The following is a 23938-nucleotide window of genomic DNA, read 5'->3' as shown; positions in this document are numbered from 1 at the left end:
CACTTCGGTAGGAAGATGCAGCCCAGAAGCCCAGCACTGGAGGCCAACATAGAGAAGACCTGCACAGCCACCATGTACTTCCCCTTGGTGCTCAGGTAGGTGGGAACAAAAGACACCCAAACACTGCAGAAGACGAGCATGCTGAAGGTGATCAGCTTGGCCTCATTGAAGGCCCCAGGCAGCTTCCTGGCTAGGAAAGCCACCGTGAAGCAGATGGAAGCCATGAAGCCCATGTAGCCAAGGACAGTGTAGAACATGGCAACAGATCCCTCATTGCATAGAAAGATGATCTCTCTAGCTTGGGACTGCATGTCGGAGTCTGGGAAGGGTGGGGAGATGCCCAGCCAGATGGTGCAGATGACAACCTGCATACCGGAACAGGAAAGGACAATGGAGTTGGCCAGACTCTTCCCCAGCCATCTCCTCACCTTGTTCCCTGGCTTTGTGGCCAGGAAGGCCAGCACCACCGTGATGGTTTTTGCCAAAACAGAAGAGACAGCAACTGAGAAGATGATGCTGAAGGCTGTTTGTCGGAGAAGGCAGGTCACTTTCCTTGGCCGGCCGATGAAGAGGAAGGAGGACAAAAAGGAAAGCAGGAGAGAGCTGAGGAGGATATAGGATAAGTCCCGATTGTTAGCTTTGACTATGGGAGTTTCCATGTATTTAATGAAGATTCCTTTCACAATGCCGGTGGTCAAGGACAAGAAGAGAGCAAACGAAACCAGGACAATCCCCAAGGGTTCTTCATAAGTGAGAAATGTTATAGTCTTTGGGACACATTTGTCTTGTGCTTGATTTGCATGATGATCTTCTGGGCATCTGGTGCAATGCTTTGCATCTGAAGAGAAGAAGAATGACTTCAGAATGACTAACAAAACTCTTACATCCATACCTGTCTGTTTTCTGACAGAGGTTGCCATGGTGATGGTGTGAGCGTTTGAGGTGTCAGGAAAATACAGTCTTTAGCAAGATGTGCTGGGAAGAATAAGGCAGAGAACAAGGAGGTACCCATTTTGACTAGGCTGGCTGAAGATTGGTTGGGAGAGATTTCTTCGACTCAAGTAAACTGTACTGCTATTGTAAAAAGTCGCTCTTGATCATGTGCTAAGATCTGAACTTCCTCCATGCAGACTGAAGGTGTAAATATGTGAATAAATCATATTTCTTAAAGCTACAGCAGTCTCCCCTGAGTCTTCAGTTCTCCAAAGGTTGGGAGAGATTTCTTCCACTCAAGTAGTAGTAGTAGTAGTAGTAGTAGTAATAATAATAATAATAATAATAATAATAATAATAATAATAATAATTTATTATTTATACCCTGCCCATCTGGCTGGGTTTCCCCAGCCACTCTGGGCGGCTTCCATAGAAACCAAAAATACACTAAAATATCATAGATTAAACACTTGCCTGAACAGGGCTGCCTTAAGATGTATTCTGAATGTCAGGTAGTTATTTATCACTTTGACATCTGATGGGAGGGCGTTCCACAGGGCGGGCGCTACTACCGAGAAGGCCCTCTGCCTGGTTCCCTGTAGCTTTGCTTCTTGCAATGAGGGAACCACCAGAAGGCCCTCGGCGCTGGACCTCAGTGTCCGGGCAGAATGATGGGGGTGGAGATGCTCCTTCAGGTATACTGGGCTGAGGCCATTTAGGGCTTTAAAGGTCAACACCAGCACTTTGAATTGTGCTCGGAAACGTACTGGGAGCCAATGTAGGTCTTTCAAGACCGGTGTTATGTGGTCTTGGCGGCCGCCCCCAGTCACCAGTCTAGCTGCCGCATTCTGGATTAGTTGTAGTTTCCGAGTCACCTTCAAATTTGGCCCACGTAGAGCGCATTGCAGTAGTCCAAGTGGGAGATAACTAGAGCATGCACCACTCTGGCGAGACAGTCCGTGGGCAGGTAGGGTCTCAGCCTGCGTACCAGGTGGAGTTGGTAGACAGCTGCCCTGGATACAGAATTGACCTGCGCCTCCATGGACAGCTGTGAGTCCAAAATGACTCCCAGGCTGCGCACCTGGTCCTTCAGGGGCACAGTTACCCTATTCAGGATACCAGCCCGCCCCTGTCCCCCCAAAACAGTATTCTGTCTTGTCAGGATTCAACTTCAATCCATTAGCTGCCATCCATCCTCCAACCGCATATTGATGGACACCCAGTCCAAACCCCCTGATGATCTCTCCCAGCGGCTTCATATAGATATTAAAAAGCATGGGGGAGAGGATAGAACCCTGAGGCACCCCACAAGTGTGAGCCCAGGGGTCTGAACACTCATCCCCCACCACCACTTTCTGGACACGGCCCAGGAGGAAGGAGCGAAACCACTGTATAACAGTGCCCCCAGCTCCCAGCCCCTCTAGATGGTCCAGAAGGATGTTATGGTCGATTGTATCAAAGGCCGCCGAGAGATCCAGCAGAACTAGGAAACAACTCTCACCTTTGTCCCTAGCTCGCCGGAGATCATCAACCAGCGCGACCAAGGCAGTTTCAGTCCCATGATGAGGCCTGAATCCCGATTGGAAGGGATCCAAATGGTCTGCATCCTCCAGGCGTGCCTGGAGTTGTTCAGCAACCACGCGCTCAATCATCTTGCCCAAGAATGGAAGATTTGAGACTGGGCGATAGTTGGCCATACTGGCGGGGTCTAAAGATGTTTTTTTAAGAAGCGGTTTAATGACCGCCTCTTTCAGCGGATCTGGGAATGTTCCCTCACAGAGGGAAGCATTCACCACCCCGCAGAGCCCATTGCCCAGCCCTTCCCGGCTTGCTTTTATTAGCCAGGATGGGCAAGGATCAAGGAGACAGGTGGTTGGTTTCACGCGTCCAAGCAGCCTGTCCACATCCTCGGGGGTAGTGGATTGAAATTGATTCCATGCGACTTGACCAGACAGAGCTCTAGCACTCTCCCGCCCCAGCCCTGCTCCCACGGTGGTGTCTAGGTCCTTCCGAATATGAGTGATTTTATCTTCAAAAAACTTTGCAAAATCGTTGCAGGAGATCTTGGGGTCTTTACAAGGCCCCGGTGGTAAAGATGGTTCTGTTAAATTGCGAACCACCTGAAAGAGTCTCCTGCTACTATTTTCTGCAGATGCAATAGAGACGGCGAAGAAGACTTTCTTCTACTTTTCTTTCTACCAAGTCGCTATCGCCACTTGGTAGGCTCGACGTTGAGCTCTAACCTGTGTCCGGTCAGATTTGGAGTGAGTTTTCTGCCACCGACGCTCTAGCTGTCTCAGCGATTGTTTCATCGCCCTCAGCTCCGAAGAAAACCACGGGGCTGTCCAGGCTCCATGCAATCGGAGAGGGCGCTTCGGAGCCAGACAGTTGATAGCCCTGGTTAACTCCGCATTCCAGCGGGCCACCAGGGAATCAGCTGAAAGGCCATCAACATGGGCTAAAACATCCCCTACCACTCTCTGGAAACCATTTGGATCCATTAAGTGGCGGGGGCGGACCATCCGAATTGGTCCCACCTCCCTGCAGAGGGGAAGGGTCGCGGAGAAGTCCAGTTGCACCAGGAAGTGATCTGACCATGGCACTTCTTTGGTTTCGCTTTTACTTAGTGTCAGATCACCCACGTCACTAGAGGTGAACACCAGGTCTAAGGCATGTCCATGACTATGAGTTGGCCCAAACTTATTCAGGGACAGCCCCATGGAGGCCATGCTTTCCATGAAGTCCCGAGCAGCCCCTTGTAAGGTCGTGTCGGCATGGATGTTAAAATCCCCTAGGACAACCAAACTAGGTGTCTCCAGGAGAAAATCCGCCACGACCTGAAGCAGCTCGGACAGGGAATCCTTGGTGCAGCGGGGAGGTCGGTACACCAAAAGGAATCCTGTACTGTTCCTATTGCTCAACTTCCAGAACATGCACTCAGAAAACTGGATCTTCCCAGTAGGACGCCTGGTGCAAGCTAGTGACTTCCTAAAAATCACTGCAACCCCCCTCCCCGCCCACATGACCTGGGTTGCTGTGCGTAAGAGAAACCTGGTGGGCAAGCAGCGGCAAGGACAGGCCCATCTGCTTCCTCCAACCAGGTCTCTGTCACACATGCCAGGTCAAATCCTCCATCCACAATCAGGTCGTGGATGGCAGTGGTTTTATTCATCATTGACCTGGCATTACACAGCAACACCTTCAGGTCATGTGGGTTTCCCCTGTTGATTCCAGTATCCATCTGGTCAAGGCCAGACCCGGAGGCAGGGATAGTCTTCAAACAATGAGTAAACCTACCTCCTCGGTAATGACATGGTCTGGTCTTAGCATAACTCCACCTCCTGCCCATGATCACCGAGATCGGATGTCCCACTGGAACAGGGAAGCAATGGCAGAACACTTCCCACACTTCCTCAAAAGTTCGTTCCAAATAAGGGCCAGGGCCACGCCCCCTGGGACAGTTGGAGAAGGCCCTGGAAGGGAGCAGGCCCTGCAGTCCTCACTCAGCCGATGGTCCGAGGCCTCACCGCAGCAGGAGTCCCTTTATAGCTGGGAGAGAGGGCCTGGGCCACGCCCCCTGGGCCAGTTGGAAAAGGCCCTGGAAGGGAGCAGGCCCTGCAGTCCTCACTCAGCCGATGGTCCAAGGCCTCACCGCAGCAGGAGTCCCTTTATAGCTGGGAGAGAGGGCCTGGGCCACGCCCCCTGGGCCAGTTGGAGAAGGCCCTGGAAGGGAGCAGGCCCTGCAGTCCTCACCCAGCCGATGTGCGGCACTGCTATAGTAAACAAGTCGCTCTTGATCATGTGCTAAGATCTGAACTTCCTCCATGCAGACTGAAGGTGTAAATATGTGAATAAATCATATTTCTTAAAGACACAGCAGTCTCCCCTGGGTCTTCAGTTCTCCAAAGGAGCACGAACCCTGTGTGATCCCTGGAATACCAAGAAATCTTGCCTCTCCCTTTCTTCTGGAGTCACCCACCTTCCTGAACGGAGATGGTCCCTTCTGCACAAGGAGCACAATCGTAGCAGCAAACGGCCTCCCCTTCTTTAGCCACTCTGGCATATCCAGGGCGACAGCTTTCAGTGCATCTTGAATGAGGCACAACCTAAAAACTAAGAAAAGGAGCATCCAAGGAGATCAACATAAAGCACAGACATCATCTGAAGGCTCTGACTAAAAACATGCTCAAATAAAAATCATTTTTAGAATACTGAGACCAGGTTAGAAAGCTTTAAAATGGGAGTGAGACTCTTCCAAATTTGGTAGAACTGTGGAGAACTCATTTTCTTTCTGACATAAAGTTTCATTTTTAATTGTTGAACGCAAATATTGTTGAACACAAAGGATTAAACAAACTATGGCCTTTTAACTGCATTTGAGATTTATTGAAGCTCCATAGAGAAAAGGTGGGATATAAGTGCAACAAATAAACACATAAATGAATGAATTCAATGACCTTGCTGAATTTCCCAGGCCACATAATGGCTTCTGGTTTAATGGAGAATTTTATGTCAGAGGATGCCTGTCCCTTGATGCTCCCAACTTTCTTTCTGCTCTGAGATCTATTGGGAAATACGACCCAGTTCACGATATCAAAGTTGGCAGTCAGCTCCCCATTCTGATCAGAATACATCCCTCCTATGGATGAATTGGAAAGCCAAATTTCTTTCAAGAAAGTGTGAAGCTAGAATGGCAGAGAAAACACCAGCTTTAGAAAACATGATATCCGGATTTTGTGAGAAAACAGAAGGCTTGTGTGCAAACTCCATAAGAGATGAGAGTAAATTATGTTTAAACAAAATAATTGCAGGATATTTCTGGGTACAGTATATGATTGAGCAAAGCTTTTAATGACTTTGGATATTTTGTGGGGCGTAGTCTTGTTTTTCTTAGATAACTGAGTAAGGTTCCAGACATCTTACCAGTTTTGAGAGAATGGTCCTAAATCAAGGACATTGAGGCCTCGTGTCAGCTAAAGATAACAACCTTTTGGTCATTACAACTGGTCTTTTATCAGGTTATAAATTCACAGGAAATATGACTCAAATAAACACAAATAGAGGACACATCCTAGCAAGCACTTGGCAACTAACAAGGCTTTTAATTGGCTTTAACCGATCCTATTGTGATTTCAACTTTCTGTGTTTTAAATAAGGGTTTTCTTTAGTGAATTTCTTTTCATTTTAACTTTTTTGTAAAGTGGTTTGAGGTTTTTTTCAGGAGTCAAGTAATACTGTATATAAATGTTATGAACTAAATATAGTAATTAATCAACTAATTAATTAATTAAACTCTATGTAAGAGAATGCTCCTTAACAATTTTTCATAGCTTATTTTGTGCTTTGAAAGATTCCCCCCTACCTTTCCCAAATTATCTATTAAAAATTTATTTTAATCAATTTTCAAAGTATATTAGAACCACAAAAATAGATGAACAATTAAAAAAAACTTATTAACATGTCCTACTAAAGACAGGGCATAGGAAACCTAAACATATTTAACAATAACAATGAGGTAAACTACAAAGAATATACAATCTGAAACGGATTCCTGAAGGTATTTACAAAAAAGGGGAGAGGACAGACCTGCCATGGCTGCAGTCTTTGAAGTTCCAATCTGTCTCCTCCACTCGCCATTAACATCCATTTGGATCTGGATGAATATGCAACATTTAAGGCTTGGGCCACAAACTGGACGCCATAGTAAGTGCTGTAGCGGTCTTGAGACCAGATTTCCTCCATCTCTTTCTGGGACAATGCTTCCAGTGGTTCCTTTTCTGTGCATCTTGTCCAACCCTCCACGGATAGCACGCTGTTTGAACATGTACAACTGAATGCTCTTGACCAAAACTGTGCAGCTGCAGCTCTAGCTTTAAATGAAAGTGGAGTATAGTAGCCATGTTCTGTCCGTTTTTTGGTATTCATTACAAAGGACAAAGAGCCTTGGGCAGGCTCGAAGTAATCTGTGCCACCAAACAACATCTCATCAATGTCCAGAAGATCTGTTGTGATCCAGACTATCCCCTTAGATTTCCTCACTTCCTGAATTCTTTGTAACATCACAATTGGATAAATTCTGTGCTCAGAGTCCCCATAATAAACAAACACCTTGACTCGTCTCAAATCAGATGGTTTACAATGTAAGGATGACATTTGTCCCAGGGTCGAAATATGAATTTTTTCCAAGAAAGCAACACAAATCCCACTGCGGATGATCAGAAGGGTGAAGGCTCTTAGGAACCTTTCTCCATTGTCATTGTCTGGAACAAAGAGACCGATCCACGTCCACCCAAAATGTAGCAACAACTTGATAATCCCCATGTGCTGGGTTTCTTCTTTGGGGACCATCCGGTAGATAAAAGGGAACTGGGTTTTGTCATCCAGATCCTGAGCAGCAGAGCCAAAACTGATCTAGCAAGAAAAGGATTGGTGTCATGTTTTCAGGAATACACAAGAAAGGCCTCATTGCATGATCAGGCCAAAGGCCCATCTTCTCACAGTAGCTAACCAGAGGCTTATGGGATACATGCCATGTCTCTGATGGTGGAATCGTGTTCAGAAGAGGACCTGGAGTTTACAGAGAAGGAAGTGGCTCCAATGGACACTGGGGCAGAACAGGGCATCTGGGTCTTGTGGGGTCATGACACCCCAAAGTCTTCCTAGAGTCACAATGGGGCACTACACAGAATGAGAGGCAGAAGCTAAGCAGCTGCACAGTCTGGAGGTGTGCAAGTACTTAAACTTCTGTGTCCAGTTAGCTGTCAGACATCCACTGGTCTTCCTGAGAAACAAGAACCCTTTAGGGGCCAGGGGTACTTTCAACCACATCTTCCTATTGACAAACCGGGGAAGAAGAAGAAGAAGAAGAGTTTGGATTTGATATCCTGCCTTTCACTCCCTATAAGGAGTCTCAAAGCGGCTAACATTCTCCTTTCCCTTCTTCCCCCACAACAAACACTCTGTGAGGTGAGTGGGGCTGAGAGACTTCAAAGAAGTGTGACTAGCCCAAGGTCACCCAGCAACTGCATGTGGAGGAGCGGAGACGCGAACCCGGTTCACCAGATTACGAGTCCACCGCTCTTAACCACTACACCACACTGGCTCTCTGGGAGGGAGATAGGAAGTGGCTGAGGGTTTTCTAACTCGCTTTCCACTTTATTGCAAAGTGATCCCCCCCCCCCTTTGGCCTCTCTTTTTGTGTGCTACTCTTTTGTGTTCCCTGGAAAATTTGGCCCTTGGATATTGCTGAAGTACAACTTCCATCAGTCTGTACAAGCATGGCTAATGGCCAGATGGTTGGCTTTGCAGTTTAGAAACTTCTGGGGGCATGAAGGGGTTCCTCACCACTGCTAGAGAGACTGCAGAGAGGAATTAAACACAACAGATCTCTTCCCTTCCAATTCTTACCTGGGGCATTTTGTAGATGCCCAACATGCTTGAAATAAGGTGGGGGATTTCAGAAGAAGTTGCTTCAAAAACAGCCAACACCTTATTCTGTCTTCCACAGCTGTAGTTTGGAATACTGTCTAGCATGGCATCAGCAGTTGTCCTGACATCAAAAGCGGCCTCATAGATGCTATAGCCCAGGGTGACATTGGCTAAATGCTTAAGATGCCGGGTGATTTCCTGGGTTGCAAACAAGATGGACAGGACGGGTGAGGTGTCCTTTGCTGACCAACTGCAAATAAATGAATAAACGAAAAATCGTTTTAGCTTCCATTCTCCATTAAATGAAAACAACTCCTTGCTCTATACAAGTTATATCTAACGGGAAACTCTGCAGCTTGGAAGGAGCAGAATCTTGCCCAGATCCACCAACAAAGAAAGGAGTAGCCTTTAGGAGAGCTTGAGCTGGGGTGAATTAGATTGAAATGCTTATTTAGAGTTCCTTAAGTTGGCAAGAACTATTTACAGGATGAGAAGATATGAAAGAGAGAAATGCCCTATCTTGGGTTACTCACCTTAACTTCTGAGTCTCGTGGAACACCTAGTAAAGGTTCCTATACTGATTTGAACATTTCAGAGAGTTTGAAGGGAAGGTTGTGGTATCCTTACATTCCAATTTTTACACATTCTTTGACCCACAAATGCAAGATTGCACCGTGGATTAAGAACTTATTTAAGATACGTTGTAATCCACATACACCCAACACACCAGGGACATTTAATTTAGACAGTTTGTTGGGAATAAAGGAATAGAGGAAGCTGTCAAAGCTGTTAATACTTGACTAGGAAGAAACACCCTTTTTCAAGAGATGATCAACTATGCTTTAGCTGCATTAATGAAACTGAAGCCCCAAATAGGGAAAGGGTTCTGAAACAACCTCTTTGTTTGCAGGATACCAAGGGGCATGGCCAGAAACTAGATGCTGCCTCTGGAAAACAGCAATAAATGTGAATGCAGACTGGGTAACGTAAAGTCACTTACGTCATAACAGTGTTTTTGGGATGCCGTGAAAAGTTGATTGGGTAAGTTATAAAACCATTTGGAAATATGACCTGACTAATGAGGTGGTCTCCTGGCCTGTAATAATTCAACGGATCAGTTCCTATATTTCGGTTCAATGGGCATTTTGCTTTCAGCATCCTACTGGCTCCATGGGGCATTAGCAGCAGAAACAGCAGCAGCAGAAATATCATCCTGGCTATGCCTGCAAGAATCATACACTCTTGTGACAGCAGTTACATTAGAAGCACAGCTGGACTCCTACAGTAGCTTCAGAAGCAGAGGTAGAAAAAGGAAACCTCCCATAGAAACAAGCCCTGCCAGCCCCAAATCTCTCAGGTCCGGCTTCTGATATTTATGACCCAGTTCTTCATTCAGGCTTGTGACAATAAGTTATCTGATGCTGCCTGTGATTCTGATGTTTTGTTATTTGTGGACTCCAAGGCCATCGTTGGGGAAATCCCTGGACTAGATAAGCAAATCACCATGATTTTGATAATTATAGGGTTAAGAAGGTCCACCTCCTCTGCAACTCCCTGGAATCGGTGTGTGACTCAATGGGCATCTGCAGAGCCAGAGCAAAACATGTTTGTGAGAACTCAAAGATGGGACTCTCAATCTGGGCCCTGCTAAACTTGAGGAAACATTAACTTCAGTAAAGTCCAAGAAACTATAGCATATCTAGCGTTATGATTAGGTGGGCCCAGGATCTGACTGATTCTGAAAGGTGGGGAAAACTGTGGACTAAATCAAATTTGCAGCATGTGTGTAAAGAAAATGTATTTAAGATGATGTACCGATGGTATATCACACCTGCCAATCTTGCTAAAATCTATATTAATCAAGACAAAAATTGTTGGAAGTGTAAGGAGAAGAATTTCCTCCATATGTGGTGGACTTGCTCCAAGTGAAAGCCTTCTGGGATATAATATATAATGAGTCAAAAAAGGTTTTGAAATATAAGTTCAATAAAAAAACAGAGGCATTTTTATTAGGTTTAATTGGTGAAGAAATACATAAAAGAGAGGTAAACATGTTTATGTAGGCCACAAGGGTTGCAAGAACACGTCTGGCTCAGAAACGGAAGCAGCAGGAACTCCCAACACTGGAAGATTGGCAGGTCAAGATGGTGGAGTATGTAGAGATGGCCAAGTTGACAGGGAAGATCCGGAATCAGTGTGACGTACTGTTTCAAAAGGACTGGAACAAATTTATATTTTATATGAAAGAAAATTGTAAACATTTGAAAACGTTTGTAGTCCTGAATTGAAATGTTTTGTAATGTAAATATAAGGGGCTGATTTACCGACAAGAAGGTGAAATAATATAATTTGACAAAGGGTAAATAAGTGATTATAGAAATGTGAAAAATATGGAAAGATATGTGGAAGTCAAAAAGAGGGAGGGAAGGATGTTGATGCTCTTACAGAGTAATATATTAAGTTATAGAAGTATGTAAAAAAATGTGAATATGATTTAAGTGGAAAATCTAATAAAAATTATTTAAAAGAAAGAAAGAAAGAAAGAAAGAAAGAAAGAAAGAAACAAACAAACAAACAAACCATAGAATAGCTGAAGCAAAACGTGTTTGTGAGAACTCAATGATGTGACTCTCAAGTCCAGGGAACTATAGAATAGCTATGATGGACCAAGACCAGCAAGGCAGGACTTGATAGAGGTGTATAAAGTCCTTCATGGTGTGGATAATATGGATAGGAAAAGTTTTCCTCCTTCCCAGTAATAATACTAGAAGTTTGGACTTTAAGTGGAAATTTAAACCCTTGTGTCCTAGGCCCCTGTCCAACTCCCTGATCACTACACCACACTGCCTCAGAACTATAGATTCATCGGCATCCAATGGAGGTCTCTAACACAGAGATAAGCCATGAGATACTCACATGAGCTAATAGAAGTTCGGGTTTATGAGATAGCCCAATCAGCTGACTGGTCCATTGGATTTAGACAGCAGCAATAATATCTGGCTTTAGCTAAGCAATATACAAGCAGCCAACTAGAAATTCAATTCAATTCTGCTTCCAATGAAGCTGAATGTTAGAAGAGTCAGGACAGAGAAATCTGTTCTAGACTTTGAAGTTTGCTCCTTCCCTGGAAGAATTTCAATCATACATAGTTGGGCTAAGGAAGGCTATTAACATAAATGTTAAATTCAGTAAGTGGCTATTCGTTTGCAGCGAAAACGGGTTGGGAGGAGGTTCTTCGCCACTTACAGTACAAAGCTACTCACTACAACTATCAAACGTGAAACTGAAAAGAGACTGAAGGATCATCAGGTGTTCCGGTGTCTGCGGATGATCCTGCTGGGTGAACCTGGTGTTCCATTTCTCAAGGATCTTCTGATAGGACTGTCACTGCTTGCAATAGAATTGTCAAATCGTCGAGTTGGAAGGGATCCTGAGAATCATCTAGTCCAACCTTCTGCAATGCAGGAATATGCAACTGATGAACAGTGGTTTGTGGGAGGTCACAGCTCAGATGCAAATGAGGGGAATAGTTGGGAAATAATGGGAGAGGAGGAGGAGTCGGCAGAAGTGGAGCGGCAGCTGGTTGATACGATGTCATTAGAAAGCAACCACGACCCTCCATCTCCTAGAACCTGGCAAGCCTTAAAAGTAGGAGAGTAAAGTGCTGTTAAAGGAAGACCAAGATGACCAAAGTCTTTATACTTTCCTGGGCAACCAGCTGGAAGCTGCTGACAGCATCCTGATAGCAGTGTTTGGTCCACGTTAACAACATAGTATTTTATGTGAAACCAAGAATCTTCAAAGAAGCTAAGACTTAGAAACTACCACCATCACTTTTTGTAGTTAGATGTGCCTTTGTGTTCAGATCTGGCCTGAGGATGATAATATAGCACTTGGGAAGGAAGATGCAGCCCAGAAGCCCAGCACTGGAGGCCAACATAGAGAAGACCTGCACAGCAACCATGAACTTCCCTTTGGTGCTCAGGTAGGTGGGCACAAAAGACATCCAAACACTGCAGAAGACCAGCATGCTGAAGGTGATCAGCCTGGCTTCATTGAAGGACCCGGGAAGCTTTCTGGCTAGAAAAGCCACAGTGAAGCAGATGGCAGCCAGGAAGCCCATGTAACCAAGGACAGTGTAGAACATGGCAACAGATCCCTCATTGCATAGAAGGATGATCTCTGCAGCTTGGGAGTGCATGTCGGAGTCTGGGAAGGGTGGGGAGAATCCAAGCCAGATGGTGCAGATGACAACCTGCATACTGGAACAGGAAAGGACAATGGAGTTGGCTAGACTCTTCCCCAGCCATCTCCTCACCTTGTTCCCTGGCTTTGTGGCCAAGAAGGCCAGCACCACAGTGATGGTTTTTGCCAAAACAGAAGAGAGAGCAACTGAGAAGATGATGCTGAAGGCTGTTTGTCGGAGGAGGCAGGTCACCTTCCTTGGCTGGCCGATGAAGAGGAAGGAGGACAAAAAGGAAAGCAGGAGAGAGCTGAGGAGGATATAGGATAAGTCTCGATTGTTAGCTTTGACTATGGGAGTTTCCTTGTATTTAATGAAGATTCCTTTCACAATGCCAGTGGTCAAGGACAAGAAGAGAGCAAAGGAAACCAGGACAATCCCCAAGGGTTCTTCATAAGTGAGAAATGTTATAGTCTTGGGGACACATTTGTCTCGCGCTTGATTTGCATGCTGATCTTCTGGGCATCTGGTGCAAATCCCTGCATCTGAAGAGAAGAAGAATGACTTCAGAATGACTAACAAAATTCTTACACTCATACCTGTCTGTTTTCTGACAGAGGTTGCCATGGTGATGGTGTGTGCGTTTGAGGTGTCAGGAAAATACAGTCTTTAGCAAGATGTGCTGGGAAGAAAAAGGTAGAGAACAAGGAGGTGCCCTTTTTGGCTAGGCTGCCTGAAAATTGGTTGGGAGAGATTTCTTCCACTCAAGTAAACTGTACTGCTATTGTAAAAAGTCGCTCTTGATCATGTGCTAAGATCTGGACTTCCTCCATGCAGACTGAAGGTGTAAATATGTGAATAAATCATATTTCTTAAAGCTACAGCTGTCCCCCCTGAGTCTTCAGTTCTCCAAAGGAGCATGAACCCTGTGTTACCCCTGGAATACCATGAAATCTTGCCTCTCCCTTTCCTCTGGAGTTACCCACCTTCCTCAATGGAGATGGTCCCTTCTGCACAAGGAGCACAATCATAGCAGCAAACGGCCTCCCCTTCTTTAGCCACTCTGGCATATCCAGGGTGACAGCTTTCAGTGCATCTTGAACGAGGCACGACCTAAAAAGAAGGAAAAGGACCACCCAAGGAGATCAGCATAAATTACAGACATCATCTGAAGGCCCTGGCTAAAAATATGCTCACATAAAAATCATTTTTAGAATACTGAGACCAGGTTAGAAAGCTTTAAAATGGGAGTGAGACCCTTTCAAATTTGGTAGAACTGTGGAGAGCTCATTTTCTTTATGACATAAAATTTCATTTTTAATTGTTGAACACAAATATTGTTGAACACAAAGGATTAAACAAAGTATGGCCTTTATACCCCATTTGAGATTTATTGTTCTTTTTTTGTCACTGTGAAAAGGTTGCCATATTTCGGACAAAGTTGTTGATCTTTATTTTTTCCCTTTCTAAATGTTTTTTTGGCTTTTCTTTGAATTTTTAATCATTTTTTTTAAATCACTCTGCTTGTCATACATTTGGGTTTTCCATGGCATTTTGCTGTTTCAGCAAAAAGCTGTGTCTGGGTGCCATTTCTGTAGCCAATTCCCGGATGTGTCCATGAGAACCCGGAGGAATGGCAGCCATACACTATGAAGCGTATTATTGTGCTTTTATTGGGCAGCTGATAAAGCCCACATGGCAGCTAGGGCCACACTGCCAACTTTTGGCCCATTGATGTCCTTGTTTCATCCACTCAGAAGGATAGATGAAAATGCAAGCTTAAGAGCAGCCTCTCTTTGCCCCTCTCCATCTGATTTGCAATGCAAAAAAGAGAAGGGAAAACAGAGAGGGAAAACAGCAGCGGTGTACACAACCAGGAGTGGGTCTCTCTCTGCACAAGGCCCACTTAGGGTTAAACTGAAAATGGCCCCTATCAGAAAATTATCAGAACTTAACAGATGTCACAGCAAGGGAACGAGGGCCAGTTGTGTCATAGTTGTTAGAGAGTTGGATGAGAACCCAGGAGACTAAGGTTCAATTCCCAGGTAGCCATGAAGCTCCATAGACAAAAGGTGGGATATAAGTACGATAAATAAACAGATAAATGCAATGACCTTGCTGAAGTTCCCAGGCCACATAATGGCTTCCGCTTTAATGGAGAATTTTATGCCGGAGGATGCCTGTCCCTCGATGCTCCCAACTTTCTTTCTGCTGTGAGATCTATTGGGAAATACGACCCAGTTCACGATATCAAAGTTGGCAGTCAGCTCCCCATTCTGATCAGAATACATCCCTCCTATGGATGAATTGGAAAGCCAAATTTCTCTCAAGAAAGTGTGAAGCTAGAATGGCAGAGAAAACACCAGCATTTAGGAAACGTGATATTCGGATTGTGTGAGAAAACAGCAGGCTTGGGTGCAAACTCCATAAGAGATGAGAGTAAAGTATGTTTAAGCAAAATAATTGCAAGATGTTTCCTGGGTATATGATTGAGCAAAGCTTTTCATGACTTTGGATATTTTGTGGGGCATAGTCTTGTTTTTCTTAGATAATTGAGTAAGATTCCAGACATCTTACCAGTTTTGAGAGAAGGGTCCTAAATCAAGGACATTGAGGCCTCGTGTCAGCTAAAGATAACAACCTTTTGGTCATTACAGCTGGTCCTTTATCAGGTTATAAATTAACTGGACATATGACTCAAATAAACACATATAGAGGACACATCCTAGCAAGCACTTGGGAACTGTAGAAAGCTAACATGCCTTTTAATTGGCTTTAACCTATCCTATGTTGGGAAACTGCCAGGGAGATAGAGCCCATTATGGCCCCAAGCCGGGTGCCAGACGTCCATCGATCTCCCGTAGACAGGCAGATCCAGCAGTTAGCGACACGAAGCCATTCTGGAAATAGATAGGCTGCATTCCGGGGGTCGTGCACACTGTTTATCAGCAGAAACACAGCAGAAAGCTTGCGCCGCAGAAGAGCATAATTTACAGACTTTATTTAGCGTAGAACAGAACAAAGAAAAACATGACCGTTCTGTGTCAGCATCTCTGGCCAACTGGCAAAACCGAAAGGAATATCAGAACATAAACATCCTGTGAACAGGACATGCGCAGACTCTGTGACTCTCAAAGCCTGCTCCCTTTTAAGGTGGAACGGAAATATCCTAACATCCTCCCCCTTTCCGTGTAACCTGTTGTACCTGTGGTTCACCCAATTGCAACCTTTGTACATAAACCTTATGTTGTTCTCTGTTAACAACCTTAGACAACAGATCAGCAGGAATTTCATTTCCTGGCATGTAGGACACCTGAATAAGTCCTTTCTGAATACACTCTCTTGCACGATGTAGCTTAATCTGCAAGTACTTGGTTCTCTGCTTGCAACTCTCGGAGTTCAGCAAAGCCAAACACGATCTATTGTCTTGATACACTTGTATAGGACATTTCACAGACACTCTGATGTCCTTAAACAGTTGCATCAATCATTCACAATCCATGAGTGAAAATGACAGAGCATTGAGTTCTGCTTCACAGGAACTTAGGCTCACTGTTGTCTGCTTCTTGCACAACCAGTCAAACAGGCAGTGGTTGTACATGTAGCACACACCAGAAGTGCTTGTACCATCCGTGGTGTCACTTCCAAAACTTGCATCTGCAAAGATTTCAAGACCTCCAGTCTTCTGACTGGTGAACCTCAGCCTGTAGTGCATAGTCCCTTTCAAATAGCGGGCTATGCGCTTCAGAGCTTTCCAATCCTGAACCGTAGGATTGTTGGCATGTCTGCTAAACAGATTACAGCTTACAGCTATGTCAGGTCTTGAACATCTGGCAATGAAATTCAGTTTGCCTAGAATGCATCTGTACAGCGTTGTGTCAGAAAACGCTTCAGCAGTACTATCTACCTGGTAACCTGTCACCATCGGTGTGTCTGCTGGGTTTGCATCAACCAAATTCAACCTGGTTAATACATCAGCAATTTTCTGTGTTTGGTGTACCAGAAAATTACCTACATGGTCCTTCTCCACCTGCAGAGAAAGATAGTTGGATACCTCACCAAGATCCTTCATGTCAAAGTGCTCCTTCAGCTGAGCTAGGGTGCTTTGATAAAAAGCCTGATTCTTCCAAAACATCAGAAGATCATCAACAAAACATAAACAATACAGTTTGTTTTGCCCCTCCTCCTTGACAAACACACATGGATCAGCTTTTCCCTGGTGAAAACCTAGAGAAAGCAATGTCTCAGTGAGTTTTGTGTTCCAACACCTGGCACTCTGCTTGAGACCATATAAGGATTTCCGCAGTTTACAGACCATTCCCTTCTGTATCTCCATCCCATCAGGTGGAAGCATGTACAGCTCCTCCCCCAAAACCCCGTACAAAAAAGCTGTATTAATGTCATGGTGGGAAACATGCAGTTTCTCCTCCGCAGCGATCTTGAGCATCAGCCGAATGCTCTCATATTTGACTGTGGGAGAGTAGGTCTCGTGGTAATCCTGTCCTGGTACCTGTGAAAAACCTCTGGCAACCAATCTGGCTTTGTGTCTGACTACCTTGCCATTCTGGTCTGTCTTGGCCTTGAAGACCCATTTGCTGCCAACCAGTCTCATTCCTGGGACTACTGGTACCAGTTCCCAAGTTTGGTTCCTGTTCAAGGAATCAACTTCAGCCTTCATGGCATTAAGCCAAGGCTCAGCATCTTTAGAGGTTAACTCCTGAACCTCTTTGAAGCTTGAAGGTTCCCATACCTTCTCTGAGCTACTAAGAACAGCAGTTGCTGTCTTAGCAAACTCATCAGCATACCTCTTTGGAGGTCTGCCCTTGGTCGCCCTTTCAGATCTGCGTACTAGACGCAAGTCTTCTTGACTCATCTCCTCTTTCTTAGGAGAAAAGTGACCAATGGTGAACAGTGGTTCTTCCAGTTCATTGTCAGACGCATCAGATGGTCTGACTGAGGCCTGTGCGCTCTTGTAGTCTGCTGTGTCATCACTGTCACTGACACCAGCAGCAGCAGCAGCGCCGCCCACTGAACTGGAATCCGAACTCTGATCATCATCATCATCATCCTCATCATCTTCAGCAGCTTCCTCAGCTTTAGCTGCTTGCTTGACATCACCTTCATCCTCCTCTGGGTAACTCTGGAAAATTCCCACATTTTCCCCCCACTTAGGATTGTACTCAACACTCCTTGTGAACTTAATGGACTTAGAGTTAGTCATCCACACCCTGTAAGCACCTTTTTCGTACCCCATGAACAAACCATGTGCCCCACGCTTCCCAAGCTTGTTGGTTTGTTGTGTGCGTACCCACATGTCAGAACCAAAGATTCTCATGTGCTTGATGTTGGGTTTCTTGCCAAACATCTTCTCATAGGGGGTACAGCCAATGGGTGATGACAATCTGCGATTAACGGTATAAACCAAATTCCCCAGAGCCTCCCCCCAAAACTTATCAGGGAGATTGGCATCATGCAACAAGGTTTTGATTCCTTGCAGCAATGTATGATTTGCTCTCTCCGCAAGCCCATTCATCCATGGCGATCTGGGCGTTGACATGTCATGCTGGATTCCCTTCTCAGTCAGGAAAGCTTCAAACTGCTGAGAAGTAAACTCCCTGCCCCGATCAGTAAACAAACAGGAAATACGTTTACCATGCACATTCTCCAACCAAGCACAGAATGCCTTAAACTTCGGAAACGCTTGCGATTTCTGTTCGAGCAAAAACACATGAATGTACCTGGTAAAAGAATCAATCAGAATCATGAAGTACCTTGCTCCTCCTATAGAGGGCGCAAGTGGCCCAACCAGGTCCGCATGCACTAGCTGGTAGGGTTTGGAAGCCTGCCTGCTAGACTCCTTGCCTTTTAGAGCAACCTTCACCTTGTTCTCTGCACAAGATACACATTTCATGTGAAATTTACAGGGTTTGATGTTCAAACCCTCAACCACCTCTGGCATCTTGGCCAGTGCCTTCCAAGAGAGGTGACCAAATCTTCGATGCGCATCGTGAATGCAACCTGCATGAAGAACTTTGTTAGTTTGTGCAACACAACAAGAATCAGCATTAGATACAACAGCAGTGTCATCATAAGTTATATGGAACAAACCATCCATAAACTTTGCATGCAAATAGTCCTCTTTGCCTTTACTGATGACACAGACGCTCCTCTTGAAGGAAATCTGAAAACCACGCCCAGTAAGCTGTGGGACGCTAAGCAAGTTGCTCGCCGCTCCTGGAACAAAAAGTACACCGCTGATGGTTGTGTGCAAACTTGCAAGTTTCACAGTCCCTTCTCCTGCAATTTGCAACGTCCTTCCATCAGCCAGGTGGATCTCACCTTCCTGAGGCTTGAAGGAGATAAAGAGGTGCCGATCCTTCGAGATGTGGCGGGTACAGCCTGAATCAACAACAAAGCTGCCTTTGGCTGTTGGAGCAGTCTTTACAGCAAGCAAACCCTTGTTTTGCACCGGTGTGGGCTTTTGCAGCTTGCCCCCCTGCTGCTCCTGGCCAGCTGACGTGCCTTTAGCCTTTGGTGAAGCTGTGCCAGCAAGCAAAACCTTGCTTTCCACTGGCATGGGCTTTTGCAGCTTGCCCCCCTGCTTCTGGTCAGCAGACGTGCCTTTAGCCTTTGGTGAAGCTGTGCCAGCAAACAACGCTTTGTTTTTCCCTGGCGCGGGCTCTTCACCCTCCCTCTGCTCCTGGCCATCTGCAGGCGGCTGCTTATGTTTACCTTTGCCTTTCCGGCCTCTGCAAAGGCGTTGACCTTGGTTCCCATGAGAAACAGAGCTCTCAGCTGCCGACTCCTTGGCTCCCCCTGGAGGCTGGTATGCTGCCTGGGATGACGTGACGGTCAGCTCCCCCTGCAGCTTGCAACCGGTGCCCTCAGCATCTCTGCACTCACTCGCATTCTGGGAAACAGCTAGGACCTCCGATGCAGTCAAACTCTGGGCTGGGATTACTGGCTTGTGAGCTTTCATCAAAGCATACCACATTCCACGTGCAGTGGTGTTGCCAGCCAGCGTCTTAATTTCCTCAAGAGATACGGATAAGACTATTACGTCTATCGCCTTCGAATCAGAGGCTTTCCATCTCTCTGTCAGAGGAACTGGGGGGGCCTCACTCACGGTATGCCACACCCCAAACTGACGCAGCAAACTTTCACACCATTTTGCCCAGGTTTCATAATTTTCCGCATTTAACTTAGGACACTGAGCATCTCCAGAAGCTTGGAAAAACTCCATTCCAGCTTTTATTTGAGCCGTGAGCCTTTTTTAACTTCAAAGACTCCTTATCTTGGCAGCCATTAATCACGAACTCTCTGGCTCGGCTCCCAGGCCAATTAAGCCCTGCCGGAGTTCAAAGGCTCCTTGCCGAGGTAAAACAGAAAAGCGTCCCTTTCTTTCGCTTTCCCCACCGTACCTCTTAAACGCAGTCTGTTGCAGCATTTACTCTCCTGTAGGTGCTGTGAATCTGGGCCCGAAACCTTGTTGTTGGGAAACTGCCAGGGAGATAGAGCCCATTATGGCCCCAAGCCGGGTGCCGGACGTCCATCGATCTCCCGTAGACAGGCAGATCCAGCAGTTAGCGACACGAAGCCATTCTGGAAATAGATAGGCTGCATTCCGGGGCTCGTGCACACTGTTTATCAGCAGAAACACAGCAGAAAGCTTGCGCCGCAGAAGAGCATAATTTACAGACTTTATTTAGCGTAGAACAGAACAAAGAAAAACATGACCGTTCTGTGTCAGCATCTCTGGCCAACTGGCAAAACCGAAAGGAATATCAGAACATAAACATCCTGTGAACAGGACATGCGCAGACTCTGTGACTCTCAAAGACTGCTCCCTTTTAAGGTGGAACGGAAATATCCTAACATCCTATTGTGAGTTCAACTTTCTGTGTTTTAAATAAGGGTTTTCTTTAGTGAATTTCTTTTCATTTTAACTTTTTTGTAAAGTGGTTTGAGGTTTTTTTCAGGAGTCAAGCAATACTGTATATAAATGTTATGAACTAAATATAGTAATCAATCAATCAATCAATCAATCAATCAATCAAGCGTTATGTAAGAGAATGCTCCTTAACAATTTTTCATAGCTTATTTTGTGCTTTGAAAGATTCCCCCTAACTTTCCCAAATTATCTTTTTAAAAAATAACTTTAATCAATTTTCAAAGTATCTTAGGACCACAAAAATAGATGAATAATGAAAAAAAAACTTATTAACATGTCCTACTAAAGACAGGGCATAGGAAATCTAAACATATTTAACAATAACAATGAAGTAAAGAATATAAAATCTGAAACGGATTCCAGAAGGTATTTACAAAACAGGGGAGAGGACAGACCTGCCATGGCTGCAACTTTTGAAGTTCCAATCTGTTTCCTCCACCTGCCATTAACATCCATTTGAATCTGGATGAATATGCGACATTTAAGGCTTGGGCCACAGACTGGATGCCGTAGTAAGTCCTGTAGTGGTCTTGAGACCAGATTGCCTCCATCTCCTCCTTGGACAAACTTTCCTGTTGTTCCATTTCTGTGCACCTTGTCCAGCCCTCCACGGGCAGCACATTGTTTGAACATGTACAACTGAATACTCTTTTGAAAAACTCTGCAGCTGCAGCTCTAGCTTCAAATGAAAGTCGAGTATAGTAACCCTGTTCTGTCCTTTTTTCGGTATTCATTACAAAGGACAAAGAACCTTGGGCAGGCTGGAAGTTATCTGTGCCACCAAACAACATCACATCAATGTCCAGAAGATCTGTTGTGATCCAGACTATCCCCTGAGATTTCCTGACTTCATGAATTCTTTGTAACATCATGATTGGACAAATTCTGTGCTCAGAGTCCCCATAATAAACAAACACCTTGACTTGTCTCAAATCAGATGGTTTACAATGTAAGGATGACATTTGATCCAGGGTTGAAATATGAAATTTTTCCAAGAAAGCAACACAAATCCCATGGCGGATGAGCAGAAGGGTGAAGACACTCAGGAACCTTTCTCCATTTTCATTGTTTGGAACAAAGAGACCGATCCACGTCCACCCAAAATGTAGCAACAACTTGATAATCCCCAAGTGCTGGGTTTCTTCTTTGGGGACTATCCGGTAGACAAAAGGGAACTGGGTTTTGTCATCCAGATCCTGAGCAGCAGAGCCAAAACTGATCTAGTAAGAAAAGGATTGGTGTCATGTTTTCAGGAATACACAAGCAAGGCCTCATTGCATGATCAGGCCAAGGGCCATCTACTCACAGTAGCTAACCAGATGCTTCTGCATGTATGCCATGCCTTTGTTGGAGGAATCATGCTCAGAAGAGGACCTGGAGTTTACAGAGAAGGAAGTGGCTCCAATGGACACTGGGGCAGAGCAGGGCATCTGGGCCTTGTAGGGTCATGGCACCCAAACCTCTTCCTAGAGTCACAATGGGGCACTACACAGAAGGAGAGGCAGTAGGTAAGCAGCTGCACAGTTTGGAGGAGTGCAAGTACTTAAACTTCTGTGTTCAGTTAGCTGTCAGACATCTGAGAAACAAGAAACTCATTAGGAGCCAGGGGCTACTTTCAACCACATCTTCTTATTGACAAACCGGGGAGGGAGTTAGGATGTGGCTGAGGGTTTTCTAACTCTCTTTCCACTTTCTTGCAATGTGATTTCCCTCTTTGGTCTCTCTTTTTGGGTGCTACTCTTTTGCGCTCCCTGGAAAATTTGGCCCTTAAGATATTGCTGAAGTAAAACTTCCATCTGTCCATACAAGCATGGCTAATGGCCAGATGGTTGGCTTTGCAGTTAAGAAACATCTGGGTGCATGAAGGGGTTCCTCACCACTTCTGGAGAGACAGCAGAGAGGAATTAAACACAATTGATCTTTTCCCTTCCAATTCCTACCTGGGCCATTTTGTAGATGCCCAACATGCTTGAAATTTGGTGGGAGATTTCAGAAGTTGCTTCAAAAACAGCCAACACGTTATTCTGTCTTCCACAGCTGTAGTTTGGAATACTGTCTAGCATGGCATCAGCAGTTGTCCTGACATCAAAAGCGGCCTCATAGATGCTATAGCCCAGGGTGACATTGGCTAAATGCTTAAGATGCCGGGTGATCTCCTGGGTTGCAAACAAGATGGAGAGGAATGCTGTGGCGTCCCATGCTGACCAACTGCAAATAAATGAATACACGAAAAATCATTTTAGCCTCCCATTCCCCATTAAATGAAAACAACTTGCAACATTCCTTGCTCTGTACGAACAGAAGAAGAGCTTGCTGGTTTTATATCTATTGGGGCAAACTCTGCAGCTAGGAAGGAGCAGAATCTTTGTCAGGAACTACTTAGAGGATGAGAAGATATGAAAGAGAGAAATGTCCTCTCTTGGGCTTCCCACCTTAACTTCTGAGGGTGGTGGAACTACTTGGTAAGGTTCCTATACTGATTTGAGCGTTTCAGAGAGTTTGAAGGGAAGGTGGTGGTATCCTTACATTCCGATTTTTACACATTCTTTGATCTGCAAATGCAAGATTGCACCGTGGGTTTAGAACTTATTTAAGATATGTTGTAATCCAAATACACCCAAGACCACCAGGGACATTTAATTTAGACAGTTCTGTTGGGAATAAAGGAATAGAGGGAGCTGTCAAAGCTGATAATACTTGACTAGGAAGAAACACCCTTTCCCCATAAAAATACAAAATGATACATGAGATGATCAACTGTGCTTTAGCTGCATTAATGAAACTGAAGCCCAAAATAGGGAAAGGGTTCAAAAATAACGTCTTTGTTTGCAGGATACTAAGGGGCATGGCCAGAAACTAGATCCTATCTCTGGAAAACTGAAGCCCAAAATAGGGAAAGGGTTCAAAAATAACGTCTTTGTTTGCAGGATGCCAAGGGGTCACTAGGTACTTGAATGCTGACTCTCAATCCCCAAATCTTCTTCGGAAGGCAATAGAGGGGCAATGGAGGGAGAAGGTTTAATCAACTACCTGACATTCAGGAGACATCTTAAGGCAGCCCTGTTCAGGGAAGTTTTTAACGGGTGATATTTTATTGTATTTTTGGTTTTTATGGAAGCCGCCCAGAGTGGCCGGGGAGGCCCAGCCAGATGGGCGGGGTATAAATAATAAATTATTATTATTATTATTATTATTATTATTATTATTATTATTATTATTATTATTATTATTATTATTATTATTATTATATCAGGCATGGCCAGAAACTAGATGCTGTCTCTGGAAAACAGCAATAAGTGTGAATGCAGACTGGGTAACATAAAGTCACTTACGTCTTAGCAGTGTTTTTGGGATGCCGTGAAAAGTTGATTGGGTAAGTTATAAAACCATTTGGAAATATGACCTGACTAATGAGGTGGTCTCCTGGCCTGTAATAATTCAAC

General features: G+C 44.9%; 1 long non-coding RNA gene across 2 annotated transcripts in view; it reads left to right on the top strand.

The window, feature by feature from the left end:
* LOC308581370 overlaps positions 1-10588 on the top strand; it is a 97126-nt gene extending 86538 nt beyond the window's left edge. For both annotated transcript variants that reach the window (XR_014005017.1, XR_014005018.1), the window contains exons 2-3: positions 9272-9402; positions 10375-10588. This is a non-coding gene — a long non-coding RNA (uncharacterized lncRNA). The remainder of the gene's footprint in view (positions 1-9271; positions 9403-10374) is intronic.
* Positions 10589-23938: the final 13350 nt, after the last annotated feature.

The sequence above is a fragment of the Podarcis bocagei genome (genome assembly GCF_964188305.1).
Source record: "Podarcis bocagei genome assembly, chromosome: 2".
In the NCBI taxonomy this organism is placed as follows: domain Eukaryota; kingdom Metazoa; phylum Chordata; class Lepidosauria; order Squamata; family Lacertidae; genus Podarcis; species Podarcis bocagei.
Note: the sequence above shows the minus strand (reverse complement) of the source record. Positions and strands in the feature narration are given on the sequence as shown.